Genomic DNA, 19,143 nt, shown 5'->3' with positions numbered 1-19,143 from the left:
TTTGGGGGGGAGGACTTTCAGAATACAAGTATCACATATTGCTAAATATTTTATTAATACATTCAATATTTTTGAGTGTTTGGTGTCTGTTAGCCACTGGCAATCGTAGCTAAACAACAGTTTCAGGGCTTGACCACTGGTTGAGGTATAGCTAGGAAAATAGATAAGAAGGGAAGATGAGATGTGCCCAGCTTGATAATGCCCTGAGCTATAGGATTCCTGGGTGGAGGAGCCTTTTGTCCAGGATGGTTGAAGAGAAAGTGCTTTGCAGAAAATGGTTAATAAAAATCTTCCAAAGTAAGTGGAAATTGGCAAGGGAAGGAGAGGCAGCAAAGAGAAGAGGAAGAGCGGGTATGTTCATGAAGGCTTAGATGCTAGGGACCAGGGCATGTTTGGAGCTGTAACAGAGGGATGGGAAGGAGGAACTTGGGACAGATACATCTAGGCACATGTTTAGATGCCTTGGTAGGCTCTGTCATGTAGCCAGTTGTCATATGCAAAGTTTCTGCTAAGAGCAGATGTGCCATAGCCATCAAGATGTTGACACTTGTTGTAGTTCCTACTTTCTCCATTATGCTACATTCTTTGTTTCGGTTTTCTACAGTGAACATGTATTACATTGCCAATTAAAAATAAAAAAACATTTTTATATGATTGCTGTGACTCTATCTTCCATCCATCTTTAAAGAAGTCCTCTGAGAGAGCTGGGGTCCAGAGCTCATTCACAGTGAAGGTAGCTTTAAACTTAGGGCGACCTCCCATTCGCTTCGTCTCTCTATTGCCTTTGCCTTCCCTGTGGCTTCTAAAAAATCCCGGTGGTTTTGTTAATCACAGACAGTGTCTGTGTGTTTGTGTGTATGAAGTATGCAGCTTAAGAGAAATCAGATTCTATGATCTGTCCCTGCTTAAGGACCTTCCCTACACAAGTGACGGTTTGTCCTGGGCTGCAGGGACTTGCCTTTTCTGTGACACTGTTGTGTCCACTCCTACTGATTTGGCAATTAGTGGGGAAGTAACCGATAATGTTGTAGATGCCAGGAAGGCCGCTGTTCCCAGTAATCCCTTCAACCCATATCTTCCTCCAGCATTCTGGCACATGGCTAACCATGATGGTGTTTCCAGTGAACATCCAAACACTTGGACGTCTGGAAGTGCTGGGTCAACATTTTCTATCTTGTTGGAACAGTGATCAGCAACCTCAGAGCCTTAGAAGAACGTGGGTTTGTTTTCTGTGCTTGCCTATTTCCACTTCATCCAGGCCCAAATGTTTACTCTTGAGGCGCAGCCTGGAAGAGCCCTGCCTGAGACACTGCTAGTGTGGACCGAAAGAGAGAGGTTATACCACTGAGTGACACTTAAAACTGCTCAGAGGTCACTGCCGTTCATCCTCTGTGGGCTGAAGCGTGCCACGAAGAGGAGCCCGACACAGAAGGAGAATGTGGGGTCTGATCGGGAGGGCAGCTGATATTTCGCAGTATAAATCTTAGATTCTCTATCTGGAAAATGAAAAGAGGCAAAACAAGCCAATTTTACAGTTTGCTCGAATATTATAATTCAACCCATGGACTGTCATGGAGCCGCTTTGAAAGATGAATTGTCTTGAAACTATGAGCAGACCTGGAGGAGCCCATTGATGGCTTTAAGTAAGAAAAGTAAGCTATAAGGCCATAAATGAGACCATGTAAACATGGTTTTATTTTTGGATAAATTGAAAAAGCCATAAACCACGCATGGTGGTACATACCTGTAACTCCAGCGCTTTGGAGGCTGAGACAGAAGGATTGCTACAAGTTTGAGGCCTAGCTGGTCTACACAGTGAATTTAAAATGTCTCAAAACAAAAAAACAAAAACCAGAAACCAAACCAAACCACCCTGCAAGTATATGAGCGTGCTGGTAGGAGATTACTAATAAAAATGCCTTGTGAGTCCTTTCTTAGGTGGACAGCATTATATTAAAATGTTTTGTGTTGTTTTTAACATATATTTGCTCATTTAATCCTAGAGATAGAGAAAAGAGAAGGAAATGGCTTGAACCAGGTGGTTATTAGCCACTTTAATTGGAGGGGAGGAAAGTTTGCTTCTGCAACCACCCTGAATGTGCCCCATCTTGTCTGATCTCAGAAGCTAAGCAGGGCAGGGCCTGGCTAGTACTTGGATGGGAAAGGGGATTTTTCTTTAAAACTAAGATGATTGCTTTACGTTCGTGTTGTGCAAAATGGGTCAACTAACCAGCAATTATCAGGAAACAAACCACCACAAAAATCTAAGCTTCAGCCAGCCCCAAGCACTTTATTTTCTGCTCATTGGCCTGTAGTCAGTGGAGGCGGCTTAGCCTTCCCCAGGCCCCATTCAGTCTTTTCTGCTGTCCACTGTGCCTTCCAACCACCCCTGTGGTTTTCTATGTCATGATGGCTTTTCCTGGAATTACTGCCTTGTTGTAGTGTTGCGTGCATATGTGATATGCAAGCTGGAGAAGCTGGGCTTTGGGTCAAACTCCAGGCTTCCTAATGTGGTCATTGTGGTTGTTAGAGAGGCAACCTCTATGGGGGGATACAGTTTCAGGGCCCAGAACATGGGAGGTGGGCAGACACCAAGCTTTTCAAGGCCCCAGCTTCGCTCTGGTAAATCGTGGAGATTGTATAAGGAAAAGAGGCAGCGTTTTCTGAATAGTAATCTACCACAGTAGATGCGATCAAAACCAATAAAGCAAGAGGAAGGGTACATGCCAAGGAGGCTGCACTTGGCATCATCTGAAGCTGTGTTATGCATTTTGAAAAAAAAAATACAAACTCAGTGCATGAAATACTGAACACAGCAATGCAAAAATGGCCCTTCAACCAGAGTATTCATTGCCTGGCACGGCAGGTAAAAGTTTAAACCAACTTGGCTTGTGCAGCTCCTGGTGGGGCACTAATAATAAGCAAAAACCAGAGGCTATTTCATGCCATCTGTTTATATGGTTGCCACTTGTTATAAAGCCCCAGTTTCCAGAATTGGAAGGCTCAGGTGCTTATGTTAAGCAGGTATTCCTAACTTACAGAAAAATTGCTTTTGCCAAAATGACCATTTTGGGCAGGGTTTGTCTACACTTCTAGAAACTGATTTGTCACTGAAATTCCCAGCTGTGAGTTAGCTGAGTGACACAATAACTTGGTGGCCAAAAATGGAATGGGAAGAAGTCAGGTATCATGGGTGGACCCGGAGTCTTTGATCGTTTCTTTGCATAACCCAGCCAGCAAATATTTGAGTCAGTTGGGAATATTCACTAGGTTCTGAGAAGATCCTTACAAACTGCAGTGTCATCTTCTGTCGCTTCCTCAGGCCAGCAGAGCCAAGTGCAGCCCTGAATCAGCACACCCAGTGACCCAGGGCATTAAAGAGCTGGAGAGATGACTCAGCAGTTAAGAGCACCTGAGGCTCATGCTAAGGACCCAGCCTTGTTTCTCAGCACCCACAAAGCAGCTCACGTCCATATGTAATTTCAGTTCCAGGGATTTTGACACTTTCTTCTGGTTTCCACAGAGACCAGGTATGCTTGTGATGGTCAGACATATATACAGGCAAAATCTGAGATGGGGGGGGGGTGAGGCAAGTGATGAAGGAGAGAGAAGAGAGATTAATTTACTTAAAATGTTGGCCAGGAAATCAGGCATGTTCTAATTTCCATTCTCTTCCAAGTAGTTTGGAAAGTACGGGCTGATAGAGCTTAGGAGAACCGATCATATGCTTCCCACATAAACGTCTTAGACAGTAATTTATTGTTAGGAAAAATCTTAGGACTAGCCGCTCCACCGACACAAAAGAACGCCAATCAGACCAGATTAAACCAAATTAAGAGCCCGTGTTGTTTAATAGACGGCACACTCCCCGGTGGCCAGGTGAGCATGGCGAGGGGAAGACAGAGGGAACACACGCACAAACCCAAAACCACATGTTCCTTGTTCCTGTGTGACCCTAAATACCCTGTGGGTGTGGTCAGCGCTCGGCAGGCTGGGCACGACACTTCCAACTCAATATTACACTTATCAGGATCAGATTTCTCAAATTTCAGTCACTCACCCATCAATCGTTCCATTTTATGTGTCCACTAACATATTTAAAATCCATTTAATTCTTCTCTTTACATGTCTTACTGTTTGAAAAGTCAAAGATATTTATGGGAGATGATACACAATTGTTATTGGGTTGTGTTGGGAACTACAGTTCATTGATAACAAGTGGTTGTTTGCTCAGACTTTTAGGCAAGTGTAAATATAAATACAGAATCATTAAATAGATTTGTTCATGTATGACTGAACATTGCCTCTTATTGTGAAAGTGATAGAGAGCCTCTGTTGATAGGGCACAAAATTATGGTTCAAAAAACAAAATCAGTGACATTCCTAGCTAGTGGTGGGAACTTAAACACAACTTAATTTTCGTCTTTCCCTTGATGTTTGTTTCTTGCTTTACTTTTCAGACCGTATTTATGAGCATCACCAAATAGACGATAGGGATGGTGTTGACTTTTTCTAGACTAGTTTATCATCCCTTTGCTGGCCACAAAGTGCTGAGGGTAAAATGAAGCCCGAGTAGATGGAGTTGAAAACGGGGCTCAAGGCCTGATTTCTCATCATAAGGTAAATCATTTAAGAACCCTAAGCCTGTTTTTGTCATGTGGAAGATGATGATGGTGATTGTTTATTACCTCAGAGAATTTCGATGGGAAGGCAAACAATACCAAGTGGAAAAGTCGCTGCTAAACTGATAACATTTCTGTTTTGATGTACATATGTCATGCAGCATGTATGTGTTGATATGTGTATTCCTGAAACAGCTTGTGTTCTGCAGAGTTGAGCATTAAAAATACCTGGTTTTTTGCAAAGCCCAGTTTGGGGCAGACCATACAACCTGTTACAAAACCATGGCCACAATGCTAAGATAAAACTGAAAGAATTAGAAAGACCTGTTGAATTAGAATGAGCAAATACATCCGCACTTACATGTTACAGCTAATAAAGAATTATCCTTTGAAGCTGGCAAAGTCGGCTTGACAGAGGCTGAGAAAGGATGAGGCTCCTGAGTGAGACAGAGAATATGCTCAAAGAAAAGAGACACTGCACAGTAAGCTCTTCTAAGATTTATTATCATTCCGGGGGGGAGGGGGCTCTTATACTGCTGCCATCCCATTGGTCATCAGCCTTGCGGTAACCCTGTCTTGCTATAACTTGGGTTACAGTACTATGCATTAGAGCAGTGCAGGCCACATTCACCTTGTTTGTTTACCTTCTTTCAGGCCTCCACAATCTTCTGGACTTCATTATCAGGATAGGCGATCAATCCCAGAGGTAGTAGTCAGTAAGAGATGTATCTGTGCCCCTGTCCTTCCTTCCCTTCTTAGCCTGATTAGGTTCTGTACTCTCCTCCTTTGCTTTAGGGTCCCTCTTCTTTACCAGCCTGTGAGCTCCTTGAACAAGGTGCCTGATGATCATCTTTGTTCTCTAAGGATTCAGCATGGGGTCCCTAGAGCAGAAGTGTTACATTGCAGTTGAACTTCCAGTAGCCAAGGCAAACCTCTGGACCCTTTGAGGTAGCACCAGGGTTCGTCTGCAGGCAAGCTAAGGATTGTAAGCTTTCAGAGATAGTGTATGACTCCATTGTATCTCTAGGGATGCACCTGTCTCTCCCAAGTATGGCAAGATAGATCATGGGGTCTCCATCCTTCTTCAACCAGGAGAGGCAAACAAGCAGCCTTCTTCTTTCCTCCCTCCCTCCCTCCTTTCCTCCTTCCCTCCCTCCCTCCCTCCCTCCCTCTTTCCTTCCCTCCCTCCCTGCTCCTTTCCCTGCCTCCCTCCCTGCTTCTTTCCCTCCCTCCCTGCTTCTTTCCCTCCCTCCCTCCCTCCCTCCCTCCCTCCCTCCCTTCTTTCCTTCCTCCCTCCCTCCANTGGAACTAGCTCTTGTAGACCAGGCTGGTCTCGAACTCACAGAGATCCTCCTGCCTCTGCCTCCCGAGTGCTGGGATTAAAGGCGTGCACCACCAAGGCCCAGCTCCTGCTGGACTTTGAATGACCAATCAGTTTCATTGTGCTGGTCCATTGGAATTTTGGAGTAGAGATGACAATGTCTTCTTATTCCAGTAGGTGCTTTTAGGACACCCTCCATGAGAAGAAACATGGACTGAGGTTTGCGCCTTTGTCCTGGCTGTCCCAGCTTGAAAAGAAAGAGGATAGTGCCAATTATATATTGGAGTGTTCCTGTTGAGTTTATAAGCTGCATGAGACATACTAGTATGTCTTTTTTCTGTATTTAATCTTTGAGTGGGCATGTATTGAAATGTCAGGTTTTTTGGGGGGGAGGACTTTCAGAATACAAGTATCACATATTGCTAAATATTTTATTAATACATTCAATATTTTTGAGTGTTTGGTGTCTGTTAGCCACTGGCAATCGTAGCTAAACAACAGTTTCAGGGCTTGACCACTGGTTGAGGTATAGCTAGGAAAATAGATAAGAAGGGAAGATGAGATGTGCCCAGCTTGATAATGCCCTGAGCTATAGGATTCCTGGGTGGAGGAGCCTTTTGTCCAGGATGGTTGAAGAGAAAGTGCTTTGCAGAAAATGGTTAATAAAAATCTTCCAAAGTAAGTGGAAATTGGCAAGGGAAGGAGAGGCAGCAAAGAGAAGAGGAAGAGCGGGTATGTTCATGAAGGCTTAGATGCTAGGGACCAGGGCATGTTTGGAGCTGTAACAGAGGGATGGGAAGGAGGAACTTGGGACAGATACATCTAGGCACATGTTTAGATGCCTTGGTAGGCTCTGTCATGTAGCCAGTTGTCATATGCAAAGTTTCTGCTAAGAGCAGATGTGCCATAGCCATCAAGATGTTGACACTTGTTGTAGTTCCTACTTTCTCCATTATGCTACATTCTTTGTTTCGGTTTTCTACAGTGAACATGTATTACATTGCCAATTAAAAATAAAAAAACATTTTTATATGATTGCTGTGACTCTATCTTCCATCCATCTTTAAAGAAGTCCTCTGAGAGAGCTGGGGTCCAGAGCTCATTCACAGTGAAGGTAGCTTTAAACTTAGGGCGACCTCCCATTCGCTTCGTCTCTCTATTGCCTTTGCCTTCCCTGTGGCTTCTAAAAAATCCCGGTGGTTTTGTTAATCACAGACAGTGTCTGTGTGTTTGTGTGTATGAAGTATGCAGCTTAAGAGAAATCAGATTCTATGATCTGTCCCTGCTTAAGGACCTTCCCTACACAAGTGACGGTTTGTCCTGGGCTGCAGGGACTTGCCTTTTCTGTGACACTGTTGTGTCCACTCCTACTGATTTGGCAATTAGTGGGGAAGTAACCGATAATGTTGTAGATGCCAGGAAGGCCGCTGTTCCCAGTAATCCCTTCAACCCATATCTTCCTCCAGCATTCTGGCACATGGCTAACCATGATGGTGTTTCCAGTGAACATCCAAACACTTGGACGTCTGGAAGTGCTGGGTCAACATTTTCTATCTTGTTGGAACAGTGATCAGCAACCTCAGAGCCTTAGAAGAACGTGGGTTTGTTTTCTGTGCTTGCCTATTTCCACTTCATCCAGGCCCAAATGTTTACTCTTGAGGCGCAGCCTGGAAGAGCCCTGCCTGAGACACTGCTAGTGTGGACCGAAAGAGAGAGGTTATACCACTGAGTGACACTTAAAACTGCTCAGAGGTCACTGCCGTTCATCCTCTGTGGGCTGAAGCGTGCCACGAAGAGGAGCCCGACACAGAAGGAGAATGTGGGGTCTGATCGGGAGGGCAGCTGATATTTCGCAGTATAAATCTTAGATTCTCTATCTGGAAAATGAAAAGAGGCAAAACAAGCCAATTTTACAGTTTGCTCGAATATTATAATTCAACCCATGGACTGTCATGGAGCCGCTTTGAAAGATGAATTGTCTTGAAACTATGAGCAGACCTGGAGGAGCCCATTGATGGCTTTAAGTAAGAAAAGTAAGCTATAAGGCCATAAATGAGACCATGTAAACATGGTTTTATTTTTGGATAAATTGAAAAAGCCATAAACCACGCATGGTGGTACATACCTGTAACTCCAGCGCTTTGGAGGCTGAGACAGAAGGATTGCTACAAGTTTGAGGCCTAGCTGGTCTACACAGTGAATTTAAAATGTCTCAAAACAAAAAAACAAAAACCAGAAACCAAACCAAACCACCCTGCAAGTATATGAGCGTGCTGGTAGGAGATTACTAATAAAAATGCCTTGTGAGTCCTTTCTTAGGTGGACAGCATTATATTAAAATGTTTTGTGTTGTTTTTAACATATATTTGCTCATTTAATCCTAGAGATAGAGAAAAGAGAAGGAAATGGCTTGAACCAGGTGGTTATTAGCCACTTTAATTGGAGGGGAGGAAAGTTTGCTTCTGCAACCACCCTGAATGTGCCCCATCTTGTCTGATCTCAGAAGCTAAGCAGGGCAGGGCCTGGCTAGTACTTGGATGGGAAAGGGGATTTTTCTTTAAAACTAAGATGATTGCTTTACGTTCGTGTTGTGCAAAATGGGTCAACTAACCAGCAATTATCAGGAAACAAACCACCACAAAAATCTAAGCTTCAGCCAGCCCCAAGCACTTTATTTTCTGCTCATTGGCCTGTAGTCAGTGGAGGCGGCTTAGCCTTCCCCAGGCCCCATTCAGTCTTTTCTGCTGTCCACTGTGCCTTCCAACCACCCCTGTGGTTTTCTATGTCATGATGGCTTTTCCTGGAATTACTGCCTTGTTGTAGTGTTGCGTGCATATGTGATATGCAAGCTGGAGAAGCTGGGCTTTGGGTCAAACTCCAGGCTTCCTAATGTGGTCATTGTGGTTGTTAGAGAGGCAACCTCTATGGGGGGATACAGTTTCAGGGCCCAGAACATGGGAGGTGGGCAGACACCAAGCTTTTCAAGGCCCCAGCTTCGCTCTGGTAAATCGTGGAGATTGTATAAGGAAAAGAGGCAGCGTTTTCTGAATAGTAATCTACCACAGTAGATGCGATCAAAACCAATAAAGCAAGAGGAAGGGTACATGCCAAGGAGGCTGCACTTGGCATCATCTGAAGCTGTGTTATGCATTTTGAAAAAAAAAATACAAACTCAGTGCATGAAATACTGAACACAGCAATGCAAAAATGGCCCTTCAACCAGAGTATTCATTGCCTGGCACGGCAGGTAAAAGTTTAAACCAACTTGGCTTGTGCAGCTCCTGGTGGGGCACTAATAATAAGCAAAAACCAGAGGCTATTTCATGCCATCTGTTTATATGGTTGCCACTTGTTATAAAGCCCCAGTTTCCAGAATTGGAAGGCTCAGGTGCTTATGTTAAGCAGGTATTCCTAACTTACAGAAAAATTGCTTTTGCCAAAATGACCATTTTGGGCAGGGTTTGTCTACACTTCTAGAAACTGATTTGTCACTGAAATTCCCAGCTGTGAGTTAGCTGAGTGACACAATAACTTGGTGGCCAAAAATGGAATGGGAAGAAGTCAGGTATCATGGGTGGACCCGGAGTCTTTGATCGTTTCTTTGCATAACCCAGCCAGCAAATATTTGAGTCAGTTGGGAATATTCACTAGGTTCTGAGAAGATCCTTACAAACTGCAGTGTCATCTTCTGTCGCTTCCTCAGGCCAGCAGAGCCAAGTGCAGCCCTGAATCAGCACACCCAGTGACCCAGGGCATTAAAGAGCTGGAGAGATGACTCAGCAGTTAAGAGCACCTGAGGCTCATGCTAAGGACCCAGCCTTGTTTCTCAGCACCCACAAAGCAGCTCACGTCCATATGTAATTTCAGTTCCAGGGATTTTGACACTTTCTTCTGGTTTCCACAGAGACCAGGTATGCTTGTGATGGTCAGACATATATACAGGCAAAATCTGAGATGGGGGGGGGGTGAGGCAAGTGATGAAGGAGAGAGAAGAGAGATTAATTTACTTAAAATGTTGGCCAGGAAATCAGGCATGTTCTAATTTCCATTCTCTTCCAAGTAGTTTGGAAAGTACGGGCTGATAGAGCTTAGGAGAACCGATCATATGCTTCCCACATAAACGTCTTAGACAGTAATTTATTGTTAGGAAAAATCTTAGGACTAGCCGCTCCACCGACACAAAAGAACGCCAATCAGACCAGATTAAACCAAATTAAGAGCCCGTGTTGTTTAATAGACGGCACACTCCCCGGTGGCCAGGTGAGCATGGCGAGGGGAAGACAGAGGGAACACACGCACAAACCCAAAACCACATGTTCCTTGTTCCTGTGTGACCCTAAATACCCTGTGGGTGTGGTCAGCGCTCGGCAGGCTGGGCACGACACTTCCAACTCAATATTACACTTATCAGGATCAGATTTCTCAAATTTCAGTCACTCACCCATCAATCGTTCCATTTTATGTGTCCACTAACATATTTAAAATCCATTTAATTCTTCTCTTTACATGTCTTACTGTTTGAAAAGTCAAAGATATTTATGGGAGATGATACACAATTGTTATTGGGTTGTGTTGGGAACTACAGTTCATTGATAACAAGTGGTTGTTTGCTCAGACTTTTAGGCAAGTGTAAATATAAATACAGAATCATTAAATAGATTTGTTCATGTATGACTGAACATTGCCTCTTATTGTGAAAGTGATAGAGAGCCTCTGTTGATAGGGCACAAAATTATGGTTCAAAAAACAAAATCAGTGACATTCCTAGCTAGTGGTGGGAACTTAAACACAACTTAATTTTCGTCTTTCCCTTGATGTTTGTTTCTTGCTTTACTTTTCAGACCGTATTTATGAGCATCACCAAATAGACGATAGGGATGGTGTTGACTTTTTCTAGACTAGTTTATCATCCCTTTGCTGGCCACAAAGTGCTGAGGGTAAAATGAAGCCCGAGTAGATGGAGTTGAAAACGGGGCTCAAGGCCTGATTTCTCATCATAAGGTAAATCATTTAAGAACCCTAAGCCTGTTTTTGTCATGTGGAAGATGATGATGGTGATTGTTTATTACCTCAGAGAATTTCGATGGGAAGGCAAACAATACCAAGTGGAAAAGTCGCTGCTAAACTGATAACATTTCTGTTTTGATGTACATATGTCATGCAGCATGTATGTGTTGATATGTGTATTCCTGAAACAGCTTGTGTTCTGCAGAGTTGAGCATTAAAAATACCTGGTTTTTTGCAAAGCCCAGTTTGGGGCAGACCATACAACCTGTTACAAAACCATGGCCACAATGCTAAGATAAAACTGAAAGAATTAGAAAGACCTGTTGAATTAGAATGAGCAAATACATCCGCACTTACATGTTACAGCTAATAAAGAATTATCCTTTGAAGCTGGCAAAGTCGGCTTGACAGAGGCTGAGAAAGGATGAGGCTCCTGAGTGAGACAGAGAATATGCTCAAAGAAAAGAGACACTGCACAGTAAGCTCTTCTAAGATTTATTATCATTCCGGGGGGGAGGGGGCTCTTATACTGCTGCCATCCCATTGGTCATCAGCCTTGCGGTAACCCTGTCTTGCTATAACTTGGGTTACAGTACTATGCATTAGAGCAGTGCAGGCCACATTCACCTTGTTTGTTTACCTTCTTTCAGGCCTCCACAATCTTCTGGACTTCATTATCAGGATAGGCGATCAATCCCAGAGGTAGTAGTCAGTAAGAGATGTATCTGTGCCCCTGTCCTTCCTTCCCTTCTTAGCCTGATTAGGTTCTGTACTCTCCTCCTTTGCTTTAGGGTCCCTCTTCTTTACCAGCCTGTGAGCTCCTTGAACAAGGTGCCTGATGATCATCTTTGTTCTCTAAGGATTCAGCATGGGGTCCCTAGAGCAGAAGTGTTACATTGCAGTTGAACTTCCAGTAGCCAAGGCAAACCTCTGGACCCTTTGAGGTAGCACCAGGGTTCGTCTGCAGGCAAGCTAAGGATTGTAAGCTTTCAGAGATAGTGTATGACTCCATTGTATCTCTAGGGATGCACCTGTCTCTCCCAAGTATGGCAAGATAGATCATGGGGTCTCCATCCTTCTTCAACCAGGAGAGGCAAACAAGCAGCCTTCTTCTTTCCTCCCTCCCTCCCTCCTTTCCTCCTTCCCTCCCTCCCTCCCTCCCTCCCTCTTCTCCCTCCCTCCCTCCCTCCCTCCTCCCTCTCTCCCTCCCTCCCTTCCTCCCTTCTTCACTCCCTCTTTTCCTTCCTCCCTCTGTCCCTTTTTTCCTCCCTCCCTTCTTTCCTTCCTCCCTCCCTCCATCCCTCTGTACCTTTTTTCCTTACCTCCCAACAACTGCCCACTGAACACTGCTCCATGACAGACTTTGACAAGGCCACGAGGATGGAGTGCTGTACAGTAGGCATGTAGCTTCCATATTTTTTATGGTTTATGTGCTAGTTTCTGTCCCTAGGTTGCTGGGAAGGGATTTCTGTCTGTATCCTTTACTCCGTGTACAGACTTGACTCAGTACCCCTTATCTATAAAGGAGGCTCATGGGAGAATCTATTTCAGATTGTGAATGTTCAGCAAGTTTCTGTGTCCATATGATACCAGCTGACATAGCAAATACCTAACAAATATGAAAGGTAATTGCCAGTGTTATAGTTGCTATGCAGAAATAAGAAATCAACCAATCAGCATAGATCACAATAGTAAATAAATGCTATGGGTAGAAATATCTGGGCAGGAAGTACGTACAATGGGATTATGTTGAATATGTAAACAGTATCTGATGGGAGTTATTGAACCTGTATCTCTGGGAGATCTCCAAATACCCATCTGGTCCTGAAGATGAACAATGAGGACCGTCTTAAGGGAAAGCATCAAGGAAGGGTGACGATGTAATACATAAAACAGACAGAGAAGAAGTAGCATGAGCCAGAAGAGAGATAGGGACCAATCCCAGGCAAGAAAAGAGGCCCCATCAGTGACCAGATGTTGAGCACTTTTCTCTGTGGAGTCTGCACTTGGCCAATACTGCTAAAGGAATTTTGTTCTTCAATACCTGTTCCAGTGTCACTAGAGACTCTGTTGGATTTTTTTTTTTTCCATTACTGCATGGGCACAGGCTCTTCTCATATCTGGAGGACTCAGAACTCCACACAAGACATTTTTAGAACCCCTTCTGCCATGCCTGCTAAATCCCTGTGCCACTGAATCCCCTGCACGATTAGATTTCTTGTTGCTGGTGGTGATGTGGTGTTGGTGACTTCTTTGTTGTGTTTCTTATATCCAAGCCGATCACAGAAATCTAATGAACAATGATTTCTAGGTACCGTGGTCCCTATCCCTGCGTCTAAATGAGCATTTGATGTCAGAAACTAAAGCATGGGTAGCCTTGGGTACTTCATCTTACGTGCGGTTTGGTTTGTAGACATTCATCCCAACTGAGCAAGGAGCATGTGCTCTAGTGGCGAGTAGTAAGGTCACTTTAAGTCTCAGTTTCTTCATCATGGAGCCTTGGCCAGATCACTCGTCTTTACCAGTATTATGGACTTCTAACATCTGTTTTATTAAACAAAGTGGGTTCAAATTTATTGTCTAATATTAATAGTTGCAACCTCACTCTATGACAGAAAAGGGTAAAGGGACAACTATCAGCTGGGGATTTTATTACCATGCTCCCTGTGAAGGAATCCCAAACTGATAAACACTGTTCTCTGGTCCTTTCTCGGTCTGAAGGTCTCAGGATCCCAAAATGGTTTTTCTCTGTCTCTTGTCATTTCCCACTGGCTAGTATGCATGCGCCTAGAGTCTATATGGCCCAGCCCTTGATCAGACTGCAAATTAACCCTTTAGTGTTTCTGGGTAGAATGTCTGTCCTCCTCCCGTTGGCTTCCCCTCCACCTACAGATCTTCTCAGAGCTCTCCTTTCAAGGGACCCTATCTGTGCTTACAGGGCCCCACTCTGAAGGTCTTCCTCCCTCATCTTCTAGGCTGTGTAGATCTGAAACAGACAGTACTCACTAGTAAACTCATCTGCCGCCACACTGACTTGGGATAATCCGAGGTCACTTGTGAGACTCCTCATCCTCCACATGGTTTTACTAGACTAGGTTCTGAGCCGACTAGGTTCTTACCAACCATCAACTGCTGCCTTGCTTGAGTTTGTGTCAGTAGGAATACCAAGGGCAATTATTTGTAACATTAGCTTCCTCAGATCAAGGAGTACTTCTGAAGATTCTTTTTGAATTTAGTACTCCAGATTTTTTTCTGACGACCACTTTTATTAGTACTCTCTCTTCAGTGAGCCAAAGAAAAAAGAGACGGGGCTTCCCCAGCTCTTGAGTTTTTGTAGTTCCACGCCAGCCTGGTGTAGGCTTGAGACAAGGATGATGAGGGATGTGGTAATGATGATAGTATTGATGATAAAGATAGCAATAATCATCCTATGAGAATACTATTATCCTCATTTTACAGATAAGAAAACTTAAGGCTCAGAACACTGTGGTAACTCCCTCTGCCACACAAAGAGGACTTAGCAAAGGCAGGATTTACGTCTGCCACGTGACTCAAAGGCAGGACTCCTTCCTTACTCAACTGCACTCCGCCACTCCCCTTGGTGGATGCGCAGGGTCAGGAGCCTCCTGAGAACAACAGGTCTGTCAAGTTCTGCAGGGCTGAGCTGTTTATCATTGTGGAGGATACTCATCACTGCGCTAATTACATTAATTGCTGCCCACTCTGAGGCCAGGTGGGTGGCTTAACAACACCTAGCAACGTGGGTAATGATGCCTGGGCCTGCCTTTATGCAGAAAACATCTGACTTTTTTTTTTCTTCTTCAACTCCTTCCTGTGATGGCCAAAGACGGTAATTATAGGTTGGATTGGTTGGAAGCTAGATGCTCGACCATGTAGGGGAAAGGTCAAACCTATGAACTTTGCTCTTCTTCAGACACTTTACTGGAAGCAGGGAGGCAGGATGAAGGTTTCCGAAGCATCTGTTGTAATTTCCTGCTTGCACAGGAGCAGGTACTCTCTTTCCCTCCCTCGTCTGTTGGAGAGAACCTGGTCAGCTGCTTGGGATCAGAGAGCTAGCGGGGAGAGGAGGAGACAGGCTTAGAACTAGGAACTCGCAGAGGGACACACTGAATACCAACGCCATAACACCCCTTACTGGAACACTGATCTTTCTGGCACCCAAGTGGAGCTGAGTGAGTAGTAGCAGGGTCTTGCAAGACACCAGGAAGAGTGTTGTGTGGCATTCTCCAGCCCTCAGAGATGAGGGCTTGAGATCTCAGCTCCCCTGCCTGCTTTCCTGAGCTTGTAAGTGTACTAAACACAAATTAAGTTAGATGTAAGTCAGAACGTTTTCTCGTTGATATGTTAGGTAATTTGAAGACAAGTTCTGCGTACTTGTTGAGAAGAGACAGGTGGCTTTGGTAATTCGCCCTAATTGAGTAAGTGACTTAACTTCCACAGAAAGCAGAGGATAATTTGGGAAGTCACTGGCTGTGGAATGCTGTGCGTTTGTGTACTTTATGGGTGTGTCTATATCATATGTGTGGGTATATATGTCAACGAGTTTATTCTCTGTGTGTGAGTTCTTTTAAAAGTCTTAGAGCGGGTAAATGACCTGGCTTCCATTGTAACTCCTGCGAGGGCTTGGGTTTGAATGTTCCCTGAAAGCCATGTCCCATACCAAAACCTCTAAAACTGTGAATCTCCTTCAGACTGCCTTGCCTCAACCTTGCTTACAACAGACTAAAAACCTACCACCTTTCTGTGAGTGAGGTTTAAGGTATATTCCACTAACTCTTGGAACAAGTACATTACATAACAATATAGGGAGGCAAAGATATTTAGAGATAGACTAGGGTTTGAATCTTGGCATCACTTTTTATTAACTGTTTTGCCCTAGACAAGTCATTTAATCTCTCTGGGCATTGATTCTTTCTCACTTCTAAAAATAGGGATAATAAAGTTCTGACCTGATGGTATTCCTACAGGCTAGGAGGTCTCTGAAGGCAGGGACTATGTTTACCTGCTGCTTTGTCCTCAGCCACTGAGGTTTGAGCTGAGCAGCCTTTGGACTCAAAATAATACTTCCATTCTTAATCTAATACTCCCCAGTTGGCTGTGCAACCCGGGAGAAATTCATATTCCTGGGCCTCGGTTTTCATTCCTATAACATAGAGCTTTGTTATGCTTCCTTGAAATGCTTGCAGATTTATCCCACAGGGGCTTGAATGACTGGGCAGAGGAGGTGGCTGGCCCAGCTTCTCCCAAGGTCTAGTCTCCATCCTACAGTGTTTCATTCAAGAACAGCTGGTTGAATTCCCACTTTGCAAACACATCCTTTGCTCTCACCTGCCGTTCCCCCTTCTTCAGTTCTTTCTTTCCTGTCCTACATTTTCCAGTCTTCCCCTCTTGTTTGCCTCTGCTGTGACTGAGTTCTACCGTCTGGACCCTGGATGCTCAGCAGCTTTCTCGCTAGCCTTGCTTCCCTTGGTCCCTCCTCCCACAACCCTGGGCAGATCTGTCACCCTAGGCTGCTTCCGGCAGAGGCTGCCACCTCAACACTTGCCTGTTGGCTACCTGAGTGTTCCGGAAAACTCTCTAACCTTAAGACGGCTGAATAGTAGAGACTGAAAAGGCAACATCAGTATTAACATGTGAAAGAAGCTGATTAACAGAAGAACTGAACACCCTTCTCTCCCTGGGCTCCAGACAATGAACAGAGCAGGCTCAAGAAATACATTTGCATGGGCCTAGTAAACAAGCAAGGGCCAGGTAGGTGCTGCTGGAGGCCCAGCTCACTAGCCAACCCCCTCTCCTCTCCTTTTCTTACTAGATCATCCTATTTCTGTTTCTAATCATGTGTCCTATGTCTAATTCCTTGCAGTAAGACAGGAACCTGGATGCAGAATCACATCTGTGCCGCTGAGACCATGCCCAGCTGCGGGCTCCCTCTGGATGGCCCCCTCACCGAGGGCTCCAGCTGTGACAGGAAGTGTCCAGTCCACTCCTGGAATGGGGCTTTGCACCTGTAGTTCCTTCTTCCTTCTGAGACTCTGTTGACTGGCGCTCTGACTTCCTCAAGCCTCAGCTCACAGGCGGCCTCCTCAGAAAGCACTCCTCCACGATTTATGGGAAATGCCACGGCAGCCCCCCCTAGTTTCTCCATGTTGCTGTCTTTCTTCCCACCTCTGTGTGATACAGTATGCATTTATTCATGTTTTACTTTCTCTTTTTTTCAGTAGTGGGGGTTGATGCCAGAGCCTCATACACGCTAAGCCAGTGTGATTCACTTTTTAATATTCTCTCTCTCTCTCTCTCTCTCTCTCTCTCTCTTTCTCTGCATATGAATTTACAAACACAGGTTGTGTGTGCCTTCTGCAGACCATGGCACATAGTAGGTGCTAACTAAATACACACTGTGGCTTGAATGTGTGGCCCCCTTATGAAGTGGTAGGGAGGGGACTACAGGGTGCTATAGGCAGTTCCAGGCCTTACATGACCCACTGAGCAGATGGCTACTGGCAAGGCCTCTGTGGAAGTCCTACTGTGTGCAAAATAGGTGCGGGTCAAGACCATGAACAGCACAGTTTGTCCCTGTGGCTCCTATAACAAATGACTATAATGTTTTTTTTTTTTTTTTTGGCACCATTCTAGATGCTAGAATGTCTAAAACTAAGGTCTTAGAAGGGCTGTGTTCCCTTGGGGTCCCCCTTTTTGGGGGGATTGCTTAACTTATAACAGTATAACTCCAAACTGTCTTCACTGCATCTCTCTGCATCCCAAACCTACCTCTCGCTTCTCTAATAAGAACGCATCAGTGAATAGAAAGTTCACCGTGAACCCAAATGATCACATCTTAAAATCTTTAATTAATTCTTTCTGCAAGGACCCTGCTTCCAAATTAGGTCCCATTTATAAGGACTGGAGCTTAGGACCTGGCCACACTGTTTAAAGACACAATTTAACTTACCACAATGTCTTCCAGGAACTTTTTAATTCGAGAATGGGACAGACACAGCTTAGCAGTCAGTGTTCCAAGCAAGAGTAAGGCAAATCTTTATGGCCCTGGGTAAAGTTTGGGTCAGGAAACATCCACAGAGCCCCTGCTGGGAAGCAGAAATGAGAAAATGCAATCCCTGCCCTCAAAGAATTCGTGGGCCCAAGAGAGGAACAGAAAAATAGATCTGCCCGTGTAACACTGAAGGGCCGTGGTGGAGGTAGGTTAAGTTCCTGGGAAATGAACAGGCGGGGCTGCTACCTTGGAAGAGAAGTAAGGGGAGCAGGCTGGAGGGGAGGTGGCCAGAGAGAGCTTCTCAGAGGGGGTGTTGTCTCAGCTGAGGCCTCAAGACTGAGAGAATGGGAGCCAGCTAGGCGGAAAGGCAAAAGGGTCCTATGAAGGAGGAAGGAGCAGAGGATAATGAACCTAGCCCTGTGGATCCCAAACATAGACGTGGAAAGGGGACCTGCCTACAGAGGCTCTATCGGGGCGACACTGGGGAGCCACAGGAAGACCTAGGGAAGAGAGATGGTGCAGGGTCTGCATGTTAAAATAAAAAGTGGAGAAATCCTGTGGAGAACGGTGATTTCCTAGGAGCTTTTCAGATCCTATTTGTGATTTGTTTGTAAAGAGTCTAACCTACCAAGACACAGGAGCACACCAGGATGAACAACTGCAAAGGAAGCCAGCCTGTGTGCGCCGTGAAATCAGCCAGCCTGGAACGTGTGAGCAGTGGCCGAGGAGGCAGGGAGCGAATCCTGGAAGCTCTGCAGCACAGATCTACCCACAAGTCCTTGGGAGTCTGTGTAAGAGGAGAGGGTGGGGGCTGGTACTGGTCTAGAACCCTCAAGTATCTACCCTGGGGTGGAAAAAATGAGGATTCTATCTGTGTGACCGTGGCAAATTGCTCCATTCTGCTTCTTTCAACCTCTTTCTCTTCAACTGGCTGACCATAGAGTCACTGTCCTCCTCCTTTCTTGTGCTCAGAGCCCATGCGGCTGCTGTGGGAATGGGATGAGAATGTATTTATGGTTTAGGGTTAGGGCCCAACTCAGGACGGCATGGAGGTAAAAGTAGTAGCTGGGGGTTGGCTCCAGACTCTCTGGGAGCTGGATCTCCCTCCATACAGAAGACTGGGAATTGGAAAAGAGAGGCGCTCTCTCTCTCTCTCTCTCTCTCTCTCTCTCTCTCTCTCT

The 19,143-nt window shown here is 45.0% G+C and overlaps 1 long non-coding RNA gene across 2 annotated transcripts in view; it reads left to right on the top strand.

Moving 5' to 3' along the window:
* The window catches only part of LOC126497949 (uncharacterized), a 39,296-nt gene that overhangs the window by 7,301 nt on the left and 12,852 nt on the right, over positions 1–19,143 (top strand). Inside the window, exons 2-5 of one of the 2 annotated variants that reach the window (XR_007590726.1) lie at positions 9,647–9,854; positions 10,785–10,944; positions 11,317–11,428; positions 11,601–11,652. This is a non-coding gene — a long non-coding RNA (uncharacterized lncRNA). Of the gene's footprint in view, positions 1–3,322; positions 3,531–4,460; positions 4,621–4,992; positions 5,105–5,276; positions 5,771–9,646; positions 9,855–10,784; positions 10,945–11,316; positions 11,429–11,600; positions 11,653–19,143 lie in introns of those variants that run through there. The other variant, XR_007590727.1, reaches the window with a different exon arrangement.

The sequence above is a fragment of the Alexandromys fortis genome, unplaced genomic scaffold (assembly GCF_014885135.2).
Source record: "Alexandromys fortis isolate MF-2015 unplaced genomic scaffold, M_Fortis_MF-2015_v1.1 scaffold_13, whole genome shotgun sequence".
Taxonomy (NCBI): domain Eukaryota; kingdom Metazoa; phylum Chordata; class Mammalia; order Rodentia; family Cricetidae; genus Alexandromys; species Alexandromys fortis.
Note: the sequence above shows the minus strand (reverse complement) of the source record. Positions and strands in the feature narration are given on the sequence as shown.